This window comes from Rhincodon typus, chromosome 1 (assembly GCF_021869965.1).
Source record: "Rhincodon typus isolate 14 chromosome 1, sRhiTyp1.1, whole genome shotgun sequence".
Lineage (NCBI taxonomy): Eukaryota > Metazoa > Chordata > Chondrichthyes > Orectolobiformes > Rhincodontidae > Rhincodon > Rhincodon typus.
In genome coordinates, this window is record NC_063332.1 from 29,734,877 (window position 1) to 29,753,732 (window position 18,856).

General features: G+C 41.5%; 1 long non-coding RNA gene across 2 annotated transcripts in view; it reads right to left on the reverse strand.

Moving 5' to 3' along the window:
- The window catches only part of LOC125483768, a 30,882-nt gene extending 20,180 nt beyond the window's left edge, over positions 1-10,702 (reverse strand). For both annotated transcript variants that reach the window (XR_007262717.1, XR_007262719.1), the window contains exon 1: positions 7,396-10,702. This is a non-coding gene — a long non-coding RNA (uncharacterized LOC125483768). The remainder of the gene's footprint in view (positions 1-7,395) is intronic.
- Positions 10,703-18,856: the final 8,154 nt, after the last annotated feature.

Here is an 18,856-nt window from a genome sequence, read left to right on the forward strand (position 1 = left end):
ATCCCACTTCCACCCTCTCCCCATAACCCTTGATCCCTTTAGCCACACGGGCCATGTCCAGCTCACTTTTGAATATATCTAGTGAACTGGCCCCAACAACTTCCTGTGGGGGAGAATTCCACAGGCTCACAACTCTCTGCATGAAGAAATTCTTCCTCATCTCAGTCCTGAATGACTTACCCCTTATTCTTAGACTGTGACCCCTAGTTCTGGACTTCCCCAACATTGGGAACACTCTTCCCACATCTAGCTTGTCCAGAATCATCAGGATTTTATATGTTTCTATGAGATCCCCCAACATTTTTCTAAATTCTGGCGAGTACAAGCCCAGTCGATCCAACCTCTCCTCATACGTCAGTCCTGCCATCCTGGGAATCAGTCTGGTAAACCTTTGTTGGATTCCCTCAATAGCAAGGATATCCTTCCTCAGACTAGAAGACCAAAACTGCACACAATACTCTAGGTGTGGACTCACCAAGGCCCTGTATAATTACAGCAAGACATCCTTACTCTGATACTCAAATCTTCTCACTCTGAAGGCCAGCATGCCATTAGCTTTCCTCACTGCCTGCTGCACCTGCACGCCAACCTTCAGCGACTGTTCCACCATGACACCCAGGTCTCGTTGCACCTCACCTTTTCCTAAATAGCCACCATTCAAATAATAATCTGCCATTTCTGTTTTTGTGACCAGAGTGAATAACCTCACGTTTATCCACATTATGTTGCATTTGCCCACTGGGCCAATCTGTCCAAGTCACCCTGCAGCCTCTTAGCATCCTCCTCACAGCACACACTGCCACCCAGCTTAGTGTCATCTGCAAATATGGAGATATGGTATTCAATTCCTTTATCTAAATCATTAATGTATATTGTGAACAACTGAGGTCCAGCGCTGAATCCTGCGGCACCCCACTCATCACTGCCTGCCGCTCTGAAAAGGACCTGTTTATGCCAACTTTCTGTTTTCTGACTGCCAAACAGTTCTTTATCCATTTCAATACATTACCTCCAATAATAATCTCTTGTGTGGAGCCTTGTCGAAAGCCTTTTGAAAGTCCAGATATACAACATCTACTGATTCACCATTGTCTACTCTACTGGTCACATTCTCAAAAAATTCCAGAGGATTTGTGAAGCATGATTTCCCTTCAGTGAATCCATGCTGACCAGGACTGATTCTGACCTCGCTTTCCAAAGGCTCATTTATTACATCATTAATAATTGACCCTAGCATTTTCCCTATCACCAATATCAGGCTAACCGGCCTTTAATTCCCCAATTTCTCTGTCTCTCTCTCCTTTCTTAAAGAGTGGAGTTACATTTGCTACCTTCCAGTTATACTTCGGAGATTTGGAGAAATAAGTAGCTCAATACTACAGTTCAGTTGATGAGCAGTTTTGCACATAGAACATAGAACATAGAACATAGAACAGTACAGCACAGTACAGGCCCTTCGGCCAATGATGTTGTGCCGAACTTTTACCCTAAACCTAAGGTCTATCTAACCTCCACCCTACCTTATACTATCATCCATCCTATCCAATAGCCGCTTAAATGCCCCTAATTAGGCCGACTCCACTACCCTCTCCAGCAATGCATTCCACGCCCCTACCACCCTCTGAGTAAAGAACCTACCTCTGACGTCTCCCCTATATCTACCTCCACTCACTTTAAAACTATGCCCCCTCGTAATAGCTACCTCCACCCTAGGAAAAAATCCCTGGCTGTCCACTCTATCTATACCTCTGATCGTTTTGTACACCTCTATCAAGTCACATCTCATCCTTCGTCGTTCTAAAGAGAAAAGCCCTAGCTCTCTCAACCTTTCCTTGTAAGACCTTCCCTTCATTCCAGGCAACATCATGGTAATTCTCCTCTGCAACTTTTCCAACGCTTCCACATCTTTCCTGTAATGAGGCAACCAGAACTGGACACAATACTCCAGATGTGGCCAAACCAGGCTTTTGTATAGCTGGAGCATAACTTCATGGCACTTGAACTCAATCCCACTATTAATGAAAGCTAACACACCATACGCCTTCTTAACAACTGTATCCACCTGGGTGGCAGCTTTCAGGGAACTGTGGGACATGAACCCCAAGATCCCTCTGCTCCTCCACACTGCCAAGAATCTTTCTGTTAACCCTGTATTCTGCTTTCAAATTTGTCCTTCCAAAATGAATCACCTCACACTTTTCAGGGTTAAACTCCATCTGCCACTTCTCAGCCCAGCTCTGCATCCTATCAATGTCCCTTTGTAACCTAGAACAGCCCTCCGCACTAACCACAACTCGACCCACCTTCGTATCATCCGCGAACTTACTAATCCACCCTTCTACTCCTACATCCAAATCATTTACACACTTAGAGATGTCATCTTTTGAACAAGATGTAAAACTGATCTATTCTTACATAGAGTCATAGAGATATACAGCATGGAAACAGACCCTTCGGTCCAACTCGTTCATGCCAACCAGATATCCTAGACAAATTTAGTCCCATTTGCCAGCATTTGGCTCATGTCTCTCTAAACCCTACCTATTCATATATTCATCCAGAAGCCTTTTCAATTTTGTAATTGTAGAGGGTGCAGAGGAGATTCACCAGGGTGTTACTATGAAGAGAGACGAGATAGGCTGGAGTTGTTTTCCTTGGTGCAGCCGTCACCACTTCCTCTGGCAGGTCATTCCATACACACACAACCCTCTGTTTGAAAATGTTCCTCCTTATGTCCCTTTTAAAATCTTTCTCCTCTCACCTTAAACCTATGCCCTCTAGTTTTTGATTCCTCCAACCCAGGAAAAAGACCTTGGCTATTCACCCTATCCATGCCTCTCATGATTTTATAAACCTCTATAAGATCAACCCTCAGCTTCCAACCCTCCAGGGAAAACAACCCCAGCCTATTCAGCCCCTCCCTATAGCTCAAACCCTCCAACCCTGGCAACATCCTTGTAAATCTTTTCTGAACATTATGTAGTTTTACAACATCCTTCCTATAATAGGGTGACCCGAATTGTACACAGTATTCCAAAAGTGGCCTAACCAATGTCCTGTACAGTCGCAACATGACTTCCCAACTCCTATACTCAATGCACTGTCCAATAAAGGCAAGCATACCAAATGCCTCTTTACTATCCTATCTACCTGTGACTCCACTTTCAAGGAACTATGAACCTGAACTCTAGGTTTTTTTGTTCAGCAACACTCCCTAGGACCTTACCATTAAGTGTATTAGTCCTGCCCTGATTTGCCTTTCCAAAATGCAACACCTCACATTTATCTAAATTAAACTCCATCTTCCACTCCTCAGCCCATTGGCCCATCTGATCAAGATCACGTTGTACTCTGAGGTAACCTTCTTTGCTGTTCACTACACCTCCAATTTTGGTGTCGTCTACAAACTTACTAACCATACCTCCTATGTTCACATCCAAATCATATGAATGACGGAAAGCAGTGGACCCAGCACCGATCCTTGTGGCACACCGCTGGTCACAGGCCTCCAGTCTGAAAAGCAACCCTCCACCACCACCCTCTGTCTTCTACCTTTGGACCAGTTCTGTATCCAAATGGTTAGTTCTCCCTATACTCCATGTGATCTAACCTTGCTAACCAGTCTACATTTGAGGAACATTTTTGAATCCCATGCTGAAGTCGTTATAGATCACATCCACTGCTCTGCCCTCACCAAAACTCTTTGTTACTTCTTCAAAAAACTTGATCAAATTAGCGAGACATGAATTCCCATGCACAAAGCTACATTGACTGTCCCTAATCAGTCCTTGCCTTTCCAAATACATGTAAATCCTGTCCCTTAGGATTCCCTCCAACAACTTGCTCAACACCAATGTCAGGTTCACTGGCCTATTGTTCCCTGGCTTTTCCTTACCACCTTTCTTAAATAGTGGCACCACATTAGCTAACCTCCAGTCTTCTAGCACCTCACCTATGGCTATCGATGATACAACTATCTCAGCAAGGGGCCCAGCAATCACTTCCCTAGCTTCCCAAAGAGTTCTAGGATACACCTGATCAGGTCCTGGGGACTTATCCACTTTTATGCATTTTAAGATGACCAGCGCCTCTTCCTCTGTAATATGGACATTTATTGACAAAAAAACCCTATGTTGCTGTTCGGAGGAGAGAGAGATAGTATCCATTTATGAAGATGAAGACATCTGGATCACTTTCATAAAGGAACAAGATTCCCTTGTCATTTATCTCATAACTGTTTGTGAGACCTTGCTGTTCTCAAATTGGCTGTCATGTTTGACTGCAACATAACAATGATTACATTTCAAAAGTACTCCAGTGGTTGTGAAGTGTTTTTAGATGTACAGATTATATGAAATGAGCAATGAAGATGCCATTAACTTCTTTGTTAGCTTATTGTGATTCCTGGCTGAAGGGCCAATACTCACAGTGCAGAGTTGTACCAACGGTTAAACAAGAAATGACTGACAGTGAGGAACTATTACCCCTCAGTTGACCATAACAAATATTTTTAATTCCTTTTAGCAAGCAACTATCTCATGTTTCAATTAAAATGTAGTACTATTCAAAATTAAGGAGCTAATTACAAAATTTTCTTGAATAAAAGAAGAGAACTGTTTTACTTACCAACCATGAGAAAAATGATAAAGGATGAGATCGCACACACACAAACACTCACACACATGCACACATTGCTGGAAAAGCTCAGTGGGTCTGTCAGCATCTGTGGAGATAAATCGGAGTTAACGTTTTGGGACCAGTGACATTTCCTCAGAACAGAACACACAAAAACCCAGGTATAATGTTTAAAAAATTATGAAAAGGAAAATCAAGAATACGCAGTTTAAAAGTCCTTGAGGTGTTAGATTTTGACCTGAGATCACATTGTTTAATTGATGACTTGTTTCTTAAGCAGTAACCAAATTTGTAGATTTCTTGGAATTCTCAGTAAATGGATTTTACTTCAATTTGCATTTATCATCAAATGTTGTTTCAAATGGCTGTGAGAAAAGAGGTAGATAGATAGATAGATTGACTGATTGTTGCCCGTGTGCTGAGGTACAGTGAAAAGTGTTGTTTTCCCTGCTATACATGCAGATCGTACCATGCAAAGTGCATCAGGGTAGCAGAACAGTGTGCAGGATACAGTGTTACAGCTGCAGAGGAAGTGCACAGACAGAGAGATCAAAATTAACATTTGAGAGGTCCATTCAAAAGTTTGGTAACAGTGGGGAAGAAGCTGTTCTTGAATCTATTTGTATGTACATTCAAACTTTTATATCTTCTACCCAACGGAAGAGGGTGGAAGAGAGTATAACCGGGGTAGGAGGGGTCTTTGATTACGTTGGTTGCTTTCTTGAGGCAGCAGGAAGTTTGGAAGGTGTCAATGGATGGAAGGCTTGTTTGCGTGATGGACTGGGCCCTGTTCATGTCTCTCTGTCGTTTCTTGCAGTCTTGGAAAAGACAGTTGTCATACCACGCTGTAATTCATCCAGATATGATGCTTTCTATGGTGCATCTATAAGAATTGGTAAGAGTCCTTGCTGACATGCCGAATTTTCCTTAGCCTCCTATGTAGCAGAGACGTTACTGTGCTTTCTTGATTGTTGAGTAGATGTGCATGGGCCAGGACAGATTGTTGGTGATCATCACTCCCAGGAACCTGACGCTTTCGACCATCTCCACCTCAGCACCATTGATGCAGACAGGGGCGTGCCCTCTGTGTCCTGAAGTCAATGACCAGCTCCTTGGTATTGCTCACATTGATGGAGAGATAAAAACCGAAAAAACTGTGGATGCTGTAAATCCACCGGACCCGAAATATTAACTCTGATTTTTCTCCACAGATACTGCCAGATCTGCTGAGTTTTTACAGCAACTTCTGTTGATGGAGGGATTGTTGTCTTTACACCATGCCACTAAGCACTCAATGTTTTTCCTGTACTCTGTCTCGTTGTTGTTTGCGATCCAACCTACAATGGTGGTGATGTCAGAGAGAGAGAGAGAGAGAGCATGCTTAAGAGTATCTTTCTTTCTCTTTTGCCTAGAAGCAATTACCTAAAATGAAATTCCTTTTTTTTTCCCCTTATTCCTCTTCTTTGTTTCTTCCAAGCTGGATAATATATAGGTGACTTTCATCGCAATATGTGAAACTTCCAGAAAAGAGTAAATCAGACAGGTGATACAGAACTGAGTGACTGGTTTCACTCATTTTAATGACATGTTAGTTTCAGCTTGAACTGGTTTTGTTTACAGATATTTCATGAACTGGCTCAAATTGTGGTCAGGTGATCATGCTGCCATCTTAAACCAGTATTTTTCCTTTTGTAAATAATTTTACCAGGTATTTAAAATCAATGCATGGAAGTCAAAAATTGATAGTGCATGTTTGCTAGCTTCTGACTTAGGTGACACAAATCTCGGCACTTAGAAGTTTGTATATTTCTGAAGATAGTGTGGTTGGGATATTAAAGTCGAGTGGCCCAAACATTTTCTACAGCATATGAGTGTAATCTTTAAATTTGCCTTTTTAAAGTGCATCAATTTACCTAGCTAGACTAGAAAAATATGAACATTAATTGCTTTCCTATCCCAACCACAAGTCCTGTAAGCCTATTTCAGTCAGAAGCCTCCAGGCTAATTCCTACCTATATATAGGCTTGCAGTTCTATCTTCTAATTTTGTGCAAAACATGACATTTCATAGCTGTTAAATCCATTATGCATTGCATTACTATTAAGAGAATATTCATTAGGGACCAAGATATCTTAGATTTAAGCTGAGGAGAAAAAAAATTTGGAGTTACATATTTCATCTTATCATATCCTCAGGTTATTCCAACATGCTTGACAAACAAGGAGTTAGCTTTAATTTTCAGGTGCTGTTTTGCTGCACAACATTCTGCAGCAGTGTGTTATTTACTTTGTTTGCCATGGATTCTAATGACTTGTTGAGGTTGAAATTTGCAAATGAGAAAACTCAGTTTTGAGAGAATGTCATGGACATCTTTTTACTTTATGGCAGCTAATTGAAAATAATTATAAGATTTTAGCTCATTCACTCATTTTAGTGAAATAGCTGCACAGAAGCCAGTGTACTGTCACCAACTCACCCTTTATTTATTAGTGCACAGTACAGTGGCTGTGCTCAGCCAGCTCGGAGTCAATCCTCAACTGGGGAGAATCTAATCTCCTGTTATATTGGTCAGCCAAGGCTTTCCTGATTGGTCCAGGTTAAAAACCCCAATCATGAACCTCACAGTTAATGAGGTCAACCTGGTTCCAATCACTACGTCTTCTCTACCCACCCACCCGCCCCCCCCCCCCCCCCCCCACCACCACCATCACCATCACCATGTCTGGGGATGTAGGCCTGGTCGATCACTTGTAGCTTTACCTGCAACACGTTTGCCCAAGGTCCAGTTCCTCTGACTCAGACTCAGAGACAGGTGCCGTGTGCCAAACCATGGCCCGTCCCTTGCATCCGGATCATCTCAGAAGAGTCTCCTCATCATCTTTCGGTGACAGCGGTATCGAGGCTGCATCCATCTTGGACTCTGAGGTTTCCTCGATACTAGACGGAGGGGGAGCAAATGCAGTTTTTGTCGGGCTTTCAGGCTGTTCTGAGGGGCCAGGTATGCTTTGCTCCTGCTCAGTTTGCGAGGCTTTCAAGTGATCCGCACATTTGTTCAGGGCTGTATCACCAAGCCGAACTTTGTAAGTCACGGGACCTGACCTCGCACCAACTTCACCTCGTACCCTTACAGGGCCATGCCCATGTTTCCGGCATGAAACTTCATCCCCTGAACTGAGTTGTCTCTCTCACTTAGAGGAAGCATGCGACCGTCATTGGCGTTCCTGCTGCTGTTTCACCCTCACCCATCCAGGTCTGGGATTGTCAGATTTAACCTGGTGGAGAGTCTTCTCCCCATCAGCAACTCCGCTGGAGCTATTCCTGTTGTTTCGTGTGGGGGTGGTCCTATAATCGAACTGGAACCGGGACAGTTTGGTCTCAACTGACATTGTAGGCTGTTTCTTTCAGCCAACTGCTCTTTCCACTGGATAACTGGATGACGGTTGGCATGGAGCTGTCCTTATGTGCTGAATGCCATTGAAATTTAAGAAGTATTCAAATTCTCTGCTGGTAAATGACATCCCATTGTCCGCGACCAATACATGCAGGAGATCATGTATTGCAAATGATGCTTGTATCTTCTCAATTGTCATCCCTGAGTTTGCTGAACAAATTTTATGCCTAACCAACCACTTTGAATGGGTGTCCACAATGACTAGGAACATTGAGCCCATGAAAGGACTGGAATAGTTGTCAATGCAACTAAGTCCACAGTTTACCCATCCCTGCCCACGAATGGGGGGGGCGCTGCTTGTGGCAATTTTTGTCCTTGTTGGCATTCTGGGTTCTGCCCCACCAACGCAGCTATGTCGGCATCCAACCCCAGCCATCAGACATAGCTTCTTGCCAGGATTTTCATCTTGGAAATCTCCTGGATGATCCTGATGGAGTTTGGCCAGTATCTGACAGCAACCTTTACCCGGAACAATCACCCTTGCTCCCAACAGTAATATGCCGTCATCTACAGTGATCTGGTCTCGCCGGTCCAAAAAGGTTTCAATCCTGGTTGCGATGGCCCTTTTACTTCACCCGTTATCACCAGCTGTTTCAGTTTCACTGGGACAGGATCCTTTTGTGTCCACAATCGGATGTTGCCTGCGGTGACTGGAAGGGTGTCCAGAAATTTCAAAACCAAAACAGACTCTTCCCAGGAAGGCATCTCTGCTGGACTGTCTGCCAGTGGGAGGCGCTTCAAGGCATCCACATTAGCCACTTGGGCTTTCTGGACGGTGTTCCAACTTGTAATTGTACGCACTGAGAATAAGGACCCGACGCTGAGTTCTCCCAAAAGCTATGGGCCTTGTCTTCCTTCAATGTCTTTCGCAGGGGTTTGTGATCTGTCACTATGACAAATTCCCATCCACAAAGGTACTAGTGGAATTTCCTCATGCCAAAGATGACCTCCAAACCTTCCCTCTCAATCTGGGCATGCTAGTGTTTGGCATCAGCCAAAGTCCAGCAGCATACCCTATCAGGCGTTCCTCTTCATTGGGTCACCAGTGAACCAATACTACCTGAGTACTGTACAGGGAGGCATCGCACATCAGCACTACTTCTCGCTTCATATCATAGTGAGCCAACATCTGAGATGACGATAGCTGCTTGTTCACTTCCCTAAATGTTCCCTTCGTGACCATTTCCAAGGCTGACCCCTTTACAATAGCAGGTGTAAGAGTGCCAAGATGGAGGCCAGGTTACGTATGACTTTTCTGTAATAATTCACCAACCCAAGGAAAGACGTAAATTCTGGTACAGAGGTGGGAGCCGGGGATCCTTTGATGGCCCTCACTTTATCTTCCAATAGGTGTAACTCGGTTTTGTTGACTCTGTAACACAAGTAGGTCTCTTGGGGTGCCTAGAACACACATTTTCCCTTCTAAGGCCACCTGGGAGAAACAATTAAGCACTATGTCTACGTTCTCTACATCCTCTTCATTGGCCTTCCCTGTTATTAGTATGTCATCCAGATAAATGATAAACAGGGGTAGCCCTTGTAAAATGTTCTCCATGGTCCGCTGGAAAATGGCGCACGCTGACAATACACCAAATGGCAGCCTTGTATATTGATATAAAACCTTATGGGTATTAATTGTACCGTACTTCTGGGACTGCTCATCCAGTTGCAATTGCAGGTGGGCATGGCTCATGTCAGCTTCATAAAGGACAACCCTCCTACCAACTCTGTGTACAAGTCCTCTATGCGAGGGATCGGGTATTTATCCAGCTGCAAGAAGCAGTTTATCATTTGCTTAAAATCCCCACAAAAGTGAACTGAGCCATCAGTATGACTGGTACTGCCCATTCTACAAACTGCACTGGTTTGATGATTCCTTCACTCTCCAGGCTCCTGATTTCTGCCTCTATTTTTACCCAGAAGACAAATGGCACTGGGTGGGCCTTGGAATATCTCGGAAATGCTTCCTGGTCCCAAGCCCTTCCGAAAAAACTCCTGGGTATTTCACTAGGACTTCACTGAGGCAACCATTTTCCAATGGAAAAGTGCTGAGCCAATCTTGGTGAATCTTTCTCAAGCAATTCCACTCCAATAAACTTGGGCCCGAACCTTTTACTACCATCAATGGTAACTGCACCAACTGCTTCTCATAGGGCACCGGAACTGAAGTCGTACTTTTAATGTGCAATGGTTCCCCAGTGTACGTTCTCCGTCTGGCTGAGGTCTTGCACAAGCTAAAAGGTTGGAGTCTCAAGCGAATCTTATTATAGTCGAATTCTACAACCACAGATACAGCTGCGCCAGTATCGACCTCTATGGGAATTGGATGACCATTTAACCAAACATTAATTTTAATTGGGTCCAAGTTGGATGTCACTAAGCAATTTAACTGCTTCAACCTGCATGTAGGGGAACTTTCGAGGGCGTGCACTCTCCTGGGTACTGGCCTACAAGTTTTCCTACTCAAGTCAGGCCTTGTAGGACTCCTTTGCTGCCTAGAGTCTGTAAATGGGTAGCAAATACAATAGCTTTCTGGCCCAGATCCTGAAGAACTGTTTAGCCACTAGGCCAAGGCTCAGCTTTGTTGTGTGGGATTTTGCTGTGGGCTGACCTGGGGTCCCTCTGCTCAGGATATGCCCTGTGTGAGGCTCTGCGATTGTCTACACTCAAGTGGTGTTCCCCAAGCTCAGTCAGACAGGTGAAGGTGTCCACTTCCATCGGGATGCCCTGTAGCTCCCATGCTCCACTTGCCGCATTTTCTAATGACAAGGTCAGCTGTAGTGTTGGAAGTACAGTTAGGCTTCAGCTAGTAGGCACATCTGCATGGTTACGTGATTCATCCCATATACCAAACAGTCTCTCAGCATCTCATTCAGGGTTAATCCAAAATTACATGCCTCTGTCAGTCATCGTAACCTCATCAAAAATCCCAATACCGACTCCCCCGGTTCTCCAACAGCCTAAAAAAACCTGATAGCATCTCAGGTTTAGGGGAAGTTTGGGGTCGTAATATTCCTTAATCAACTCTGTCAAGTCTTGGAAGGTTTTAGTGTCCAGTGCTTCTGGGAAAGTTGAGCCTATTATAATCAAAAATGCTGCAGGTCCACACACGGTCAGGAGGATTACTCGTTGCTTTTCATCTGCTCTAATTTAATTTGACTGCGAAAAATATCGCATTCTTTCCACATACTGGGCCCAGTCTTCGACAGCAGGGTCAAATGAGCCAGCTTCCCAAATAGAGCCATGCCACCAGAAATGTTTATCCCGACTCCAAGATGATAGTCACAAGCAAATGTTCTTCAGGCATGTCCTGTTTTCTCCTGTCGCCACTGGAATAACTGCACAGAGGCTGGGTCCTGTCATCAAGTCACCCTTTAGTTACTTGTGCACAGTATACTGGCCATGGCCAGCCAGCTTGGAGTCAGTCCTCAAATGAAGAGATTCTAATCTCCTGGTTATATATTTTTTCTTTTTTTAACTTTTTTTTTTCCCTCTTAGAGATGCTACATCTCCAGTTTATATGTTTTTCTTCTTGTTGTTCCCCTACACTACTGCCATCCAGCAGTAGCACATGTGCTGGTGATCTCCTGGTTATATGGTCAGCCAAGGCTTTCCTGATTGGTCCAGGTTAACATCCCCAATCAAGAACCTTGTAGTTAACGAGGTCCACCTAGTTCCAGTCACTACAGTTAATAAGTAAGGTTTTCCTGTTCTAAGTTCACATTTCCATTAATGATTTCTGGCTTTATACCTTTTAATATTTTATACTTTTGTGATATCCTTTAACTGTCTTCCTCTCATGTTGTAAAGTTAATTGTTTTCTAGTTTCCCACGTTACATTTTTACATTCTTTACCTTTATTGTCAGGATCAATGATTCACGTGCTGAGTTGAGAAAAAGTGTACTGTAAATGACTGATCCATTTATTGTAAAACTTAAGTATACTCCGCACACATCAAATCTACCACTGCAGTCCTATTTAATGTACCATTCTATTCACTTTCATCTATTTATTCCATCAGATTGTCCAGACATTGAAATTAACATTTACTTTTTTGTACGTAGGCTCCTCACTAAGTGTTAAATTATATTTTTACCTTATGGGCATACACCTACTAAGATTTGGTTTTAAAGGGATCTAAGTTCAGTGTATATGTGATCTAGCAAGTGATCTTTGAACTGTGCCCATTGGTATGTTTCACCACTGACCATTCAGGTCAATGCGGAATCAATGAGAACTCAGCTCACTTACAGGGAGTTGATGGGCACCTTTATCAGTAGGGACACATGTCAGGTCTCTGACTGCTGCTGGACTTATGTTCAAATTCATTGCATGCAGGTACTTTACTCTGAGCAGTAGACAGGAGACTTTATGTCTTTGGCTGTGATTTGAATTTGGTTCCTAGAGGTGAAAGAAGTACTGTATGTTGCAACTCACTATATTACTCAACCCCTATCTGTCAGCAGAAGATGTACTGACACACCATGTCAGAGCTCGCTATTGAGAGTATGGTAAACCAGCATTGTTATTATTCATTCAGGGAGATGGACATCGCTGCTTGGCTCAGCATTTATTGCTCAACGCAAATGCCCTTGTGAAGCTGGTGTGTCTGCCAGTGGTGGCTGCGTATCTTTCAGTTTATGCCTAGACTGTAATGAGTATGATTTTCCATCCACTACGTTGTCATAACCAGTGAATTATTACAGCTGGTTGGAAACCAGTCTTATTTTTGTCACTTTGGAAAAAGACTACATTTGTTGGAGCCTCCACCCATGCCTGATATGATAATAGGCATCTAACTCTGAAAATAAACAAACTGATCCCTCTCTAATCTCCAACATATGAAAGCAGGTTTCATGTTGATAATCTTTCATCAGAAAACCATTCTACAAATGTGATTGACCTGAAATATTAACTTTGTTTCTCACTTTCTTACTCCACAGACGCTGCCAGAGCTGCTGAGTGTTTTCAGCATTTTGTGTTTTTGTCGCAACTTACAATTGCCTGTGAAGTGGAACAATTACTCTCGTGTGACATTTTTTAATTTAATGCCACTCACTGCCTGTAAAACTTGGCTTTTTGGCTTGTTACAAGAAATGATCACTGATGTAGTACAGATAGACCTAATTTTTGTCAATCAGTCATAATTAATTTGACAATAGAAGCCACAAGTTCTAACCGTCAAGCTGCCTGTCAAGCTAGTTGTCTCAACTTTGCTATGCTATGCATCATTTTTTCCAGTTAATACTGACTTTGTCATCCACTGAAGGCACTGATCACACTCATGGTCTGCCTATTGCTATCATTTCATCATTTTTACTTGGTCACTGCATGTAAGGCTCTCATTTTTATTCTTTCCATTGTGATATTAGACCTAGGGTGAACATTAAGCCCCAAGCAAGGCAGAATTTTTTTGTTTAGTCAAACAGAATGACTCCTTACAAAAAAATAAAGTAACAAAAATAAATTACAGATATTGCTGCGCTAGCAGACATTCAGGGTTTTTGAGGATTCAATGGACTGTGGAGAGATTTATATTTCTGAGTTTGTTCTCCCTCTTTATCGTAGCTTTTGCAAGGTCAAAGTATGTTCTTTTCGTCTCGCCTTGTTTTAATTTCTTTCCTCGAGGAGTTTACGAATCAGCTTCTTATCTTTTCTTTTTGTTTGTGAGCATTGGCATTTTTTCCTGTTATTTGATTGGGAGCTGTGCCAAAAATGCATTTAAAGCCAGCCTTGATTATTAATTTTTAGTTCTCAGGTGGTTTGGAGCAAGTAGGAGTTCAAAAGTTTAATAGTCCCTATAAATTGAGAATCAAAAACTAAAAGGGTGAAGACAATACTGCAGACTTCACAAAGAATTGACAAAAATAGGAGAGGAGATGAGGTAAATGACGAACTAACAGGCTAGTCACAATATTAAGAATAAATTGCTTTCATTTGAATTTTTAACATATTAAAATACCCCTTTGCTTGAAGGACTGTTTAATTGAGGCATGCGAGAAGGATGATTATTCAACTATCACAAACGTGTAAGGATTGGGAAAAGGCAGGAGAGTGGCACTATGTCATAATGCTCATATGGAGAGCTGGAGCAGACATGATGTGTTGAATTGTCTGCCAGTAACATTTCTGCGAGTCTGTGAAGGGAATTTGATTGGACAAAAATTGATGCTGAGTCATAGTCGGAGATATCAGAACAGTGGTGTAAAGCTTTATCAAAGAGTCAGGTTCTAAGGAGTGTCTTACAGGAGAGAGAGAAAGGGACAGAAGTAGAGAAGCAGAGAGCTAGGGAAGGAGTTCGCAAATTTTAGGTTTAAGTGACTGAAGGGTGATAGAAGCAAACCCAATAGTTATTTGAAATTTTGAGTCTGTCAGAGTTACTAACAATGTTCTCTTTATGGACCTCTCATATATTAGAGTTGATCTTTCGCTGCACTTACTCCATAGCTGTAACAATATATTCTGCATTTTGTTCTATTATCCTGATATATTTATGTAAGGTATGATTTGTCTGGATAGCATGCAAAACAATACTTTTCACTGTATCTTGGTACATATGGCAATAATAAATCATATCAAATCAAATCAGTATATGTTAGAGTTTGATATATCAAAGACATTTGCATGCTTCTCTGGGAACCTGTCCCATGCCAGGATTTGTTGCCGTATAAGGACTGTTCATGCTCTGTTTCAATGGACTGATAACCAACCTGGGAATTTTTTCTCCATTTCTATACCTGAAACAGGGAATAATGTGGCCAAAATACGTTTAAAGATCAACTTTATAGAGAGACTTAATAGAGGAGAAATGGCTTTTCTTGGTTTTGATAACTTGAATAGATTAGAAATCCTTGTAACTGCTAATGTCATAAATATACTTACAGTACTGAAGACAATCCATTCATGTGTTTAAATCTTAAATAAATGCTTATACCCAGAACACGTACCTGCTATAATATATACAACATATATTTTACTAATACATGTTTTATTAATTTATAAATCATATGTTTTATGTTTTATAAATTATATGTTATATATTATAAAATATATGTTTTATGAATTATTAATCACTTCAAGTGATCATGCATGGTATTCCAATTAACTGGAAATTAAAATTCACAAGGTGTGAGTAGCTCATAAAAGGCTGACGATTGCTCTTGTAGGGTCAGTGGCTAAACTGTGAATCATTAGTAGCCAAATACAGAAACAAAGTAGCACAGTTTCAAGCAACAACTTTGAAAGTGGTTCTATTGAGGGTTCTCCACAGCAGAATTGAAACCCCATCTCTCCAGCCAATGTGCTGCCTTAGTTGTCTAGATGCAGGTCCAGTGAGTTTAGCTGCTGCTGCAATTTTCAAGGCTCTGCAAGACGTCCGTGTCAACGGGTTTTCACAGGCATACTTGGAAACTGAACCTCAGGTGGAAATGCTAGCAACATTATTTCATAAAAGATCAATCAGTCTCCCATGGATATTCATACCACTGTCATTGAAATTCCAGCGTAGGATACACTTCAAGTATTGGCAGACTTTGGGATAGGTTAGACTGGGTGAGGCAGATTTTAATGGTCTCACTGTTTCTGTCGGCTTTCTGGAAATGCAGATTGATACCCTGATGGGAATTTGCCCATTAGCAGGCATTGCTACAAAGTACGTAAAAGAAGTTGCAATCGTTCAAGATGCTGTCTCTTAGTGGCTCTCTCATGCCAAATTTCACCAATGTTGACAAGCTGATTAGAAAACTTTCTTAATTAGCACTCAGCTGTCATACATTGAGAGCCAACACCGACAAAAAAAAACAACTTCTATCTTCGAGGCAGCAGCTTTAATAGGAAATTTACAGTTGGCTTGTGTCTTGAAAGGGTACTTGGAAAAAAACAAAGAGTAGGAGTAAAAGGATTGATGGATGTGTTTTTTGATTGTCATTTTTAGAAATAAAATTGTATCCAGAACATTATGGAATTTACAGTGAAAAAAAATTAGGAGGTATGACAAATCGTGAAGAACAAAGATTTCACAGGGGTACATGTAATAGGATGCTGCCGTTTGTCAAATTTTCTGTGATTGTGGTTGTGCAATATTGGATACAAGGATCAGCTGTTTATTCCCATAATACTCAAGGCTTGAAGAATAAAATAATAGTAGGTGATTTTAATTTTCCAAACATTTACTGGGACTACCACAGTGTTAAATGTTTAGATGGCAAAGAATTTGTTAAATGGGTTCAAGAAAAATTTCTTTATCAATATGTAAATATTCCTACTACAGAAGGAGCAAAACTTGACCTTCTCTTGGGCAATAAGTCATGGTAAGTAACTGAAGTGATAGCATGGGAACACTTTAAGTCTGGTGATCACAATTCTATTGGTTTTAAAATAGTTATGGAAAAGGATAAGACTTCCATAAAAATTAAAGTTTTTAACCGGAGTAAGGTACATCAACAGCAAAAGAGCAACTGAGAGAACAGGGCCCCTTAAAGATCAAACAGGTTGTCTTTGTTTTGAACCTCAGGACATGGTGAGATATTAAATGAATATTTCACATCAGTTTTTACTGTGGAGAAAGAAATGGAGACTAGAGAACTTAGGGAGATAAATACTGATGTTCTGAAAACAGTTCACATTACAGAAGAGCCAGTGCTGGAGGTCTTAGAAAATGTAAAGGTGAATAGATCTCTGGGACCTGATCTAGTGTATCCCAGGACTGATGGGAAGTTATGGACAAAATTGCAGGGCCCCTTGCAGAAATATTTGTATCATCTGTAACTACGGGTGAGGTGTTGGATGACTGGAGAGCAACTAATGTTGTGCCTTTGTTTAAGAAGGGATGTAAGGAGAAGCCTGGAAACTGTATTGACTTGAATTAAATCATTTATTGTCACATATATTCAATGTAAAAATACAATGAAAAGTGTATATCTTCACCTTACATTAATGGTGCCATTTACATTAACTTAGAATAAGAAAAAAAGATAACTTAAGAGAGTCCATTGTCCCACTTAGGGCTTTTTAGCCCTTGCCATGCCACTGTCAGAGTCCTATAAGTCTGACTTCGGTGGTGGGTAAGTTGGTGGAAGTGATTCTGAAAGATAGGATTTATGTGCACTTGGAGAGGCAAGGAATGATTAGGGATAGTCAGCATAATTTTTGTACAAGGGAAATTGTATCTCAAAAACTTGAGCGAGCTTTTTGAGAAAGTAAACAAATAGATTGATGAGGGCAGAGCAGTAGACATTGATTATTTTGATTTTAGTAAAGCCTTTGATGAGGTTCTGCATTGTAGACTAATCAGTAAAGTTAGATCACAAGGGATTCAGGGTGAGCTTGCCAATTGGATACAAAATTGGCTTAACGGCAGGAGACAGAGAGTGATGGTGGAGGCTTGTTTTTTTGGATTGGAGGCCTGTGACCAGCGATGTTCCATAGGGATTGGTGCTGGGTCCACTTTAGTTTGCATTCATGTAAATAATTTAGAATAAAGAAGGCATGGTAGTAAGTTTGCGGATGACACCAAGATTGGTGGTATAGTGGGCAATTAAGAAGGTTATCTAAGATTCCAAAGAGATCTTTATCAATTGGGTCAATGGGCTGGTGAGTAGCAGATGGAGTTAAATTTGGGTAAATGTGAGGTATTACATGTTGGTAAAACAAACAAGGGCAGGACTTATACAATTAAAAGTAGGGTAGTGTTGTAGAACAGAGAGATCTAGGGGTTCAGGTACATAATTCTTTGACTTATACATCACATAAAGATAGGGTGGTCAAGAAGGTATTTAGCACATTTGCCTTCTTTGCTCAGACCTTTGAGTATAGGAGTTGGGATGTTATATTTAGGCTGTACAGGGCATTGGTTCGGCCTCTTCTGGAGTACTGTGTCCAGCTCCGGTCATCCTGTTATAGGGAGGATATTATTAAGCTGGTGAGTGTTCAGAAGAGATTTACCAGGATGTTGCCGGGAATGGAGGGTTTGAGTTATGGGGAGAGGCTGAATAGGTTGGGACTTTTTTCATTGGAGCATAGGAGGTTGAGGGGTGACCTTATAGAGGCTTATAAATCATGAAAGGTATAGATAAGGTGAATGGCAGTTGTCTTTGCCCTAGGATGGGGGATTTCAAGACTATGGGGCATATTTTTAAGATGAGTGGAGAAAGATCTTAAAAAAGACATGAGGAGCAGTTTTTTTTACACATAGATTGGTTCATGTGTGGAATGGAGTAATGGACATGGATACAGATGGAATATTAAAAAGAACATTTAGACAAGTACATGAAAAAGAAATGTTTGGAAAGATGTGGGCCAAGCACAGGCCGTTGGGACTAGTTTAATTTGGGATTATGGTTGGAATGAATTGGTTGGATCAAAGGGTCTGCTTCCATGCTGTATGACTCTATAAAATGATTAATGTGTAAAATGGCCATTTTGCTTAGAGCCATTGATAACAAAATAATAAAACATATAAATTTTGGTGTGAATTATACTGTAAATGGCAGAACCCTTAGGAACATTAACATATAGATGGATCTGGGCGTGCGGGTCCACAGTTCCCTAAAAGTGACAACACAGGTGGCCAAAGTGATTAAGAAGGTTTATGGCATGTTTGCCTTCATCGGCCAGGGCATGTTGCAGCTATATAAACCCTTGTTAGGCTGCATTTGGAGTATTTTGTGTAGTTTTGGTTGTGGAAGCTTTGGAGAGAGTACAGAGAAGGTTCACCAGGATGTTGCCTGGACTCGAGGGCATTGACTATGAGGAAAGGTTAAAAAGACCAG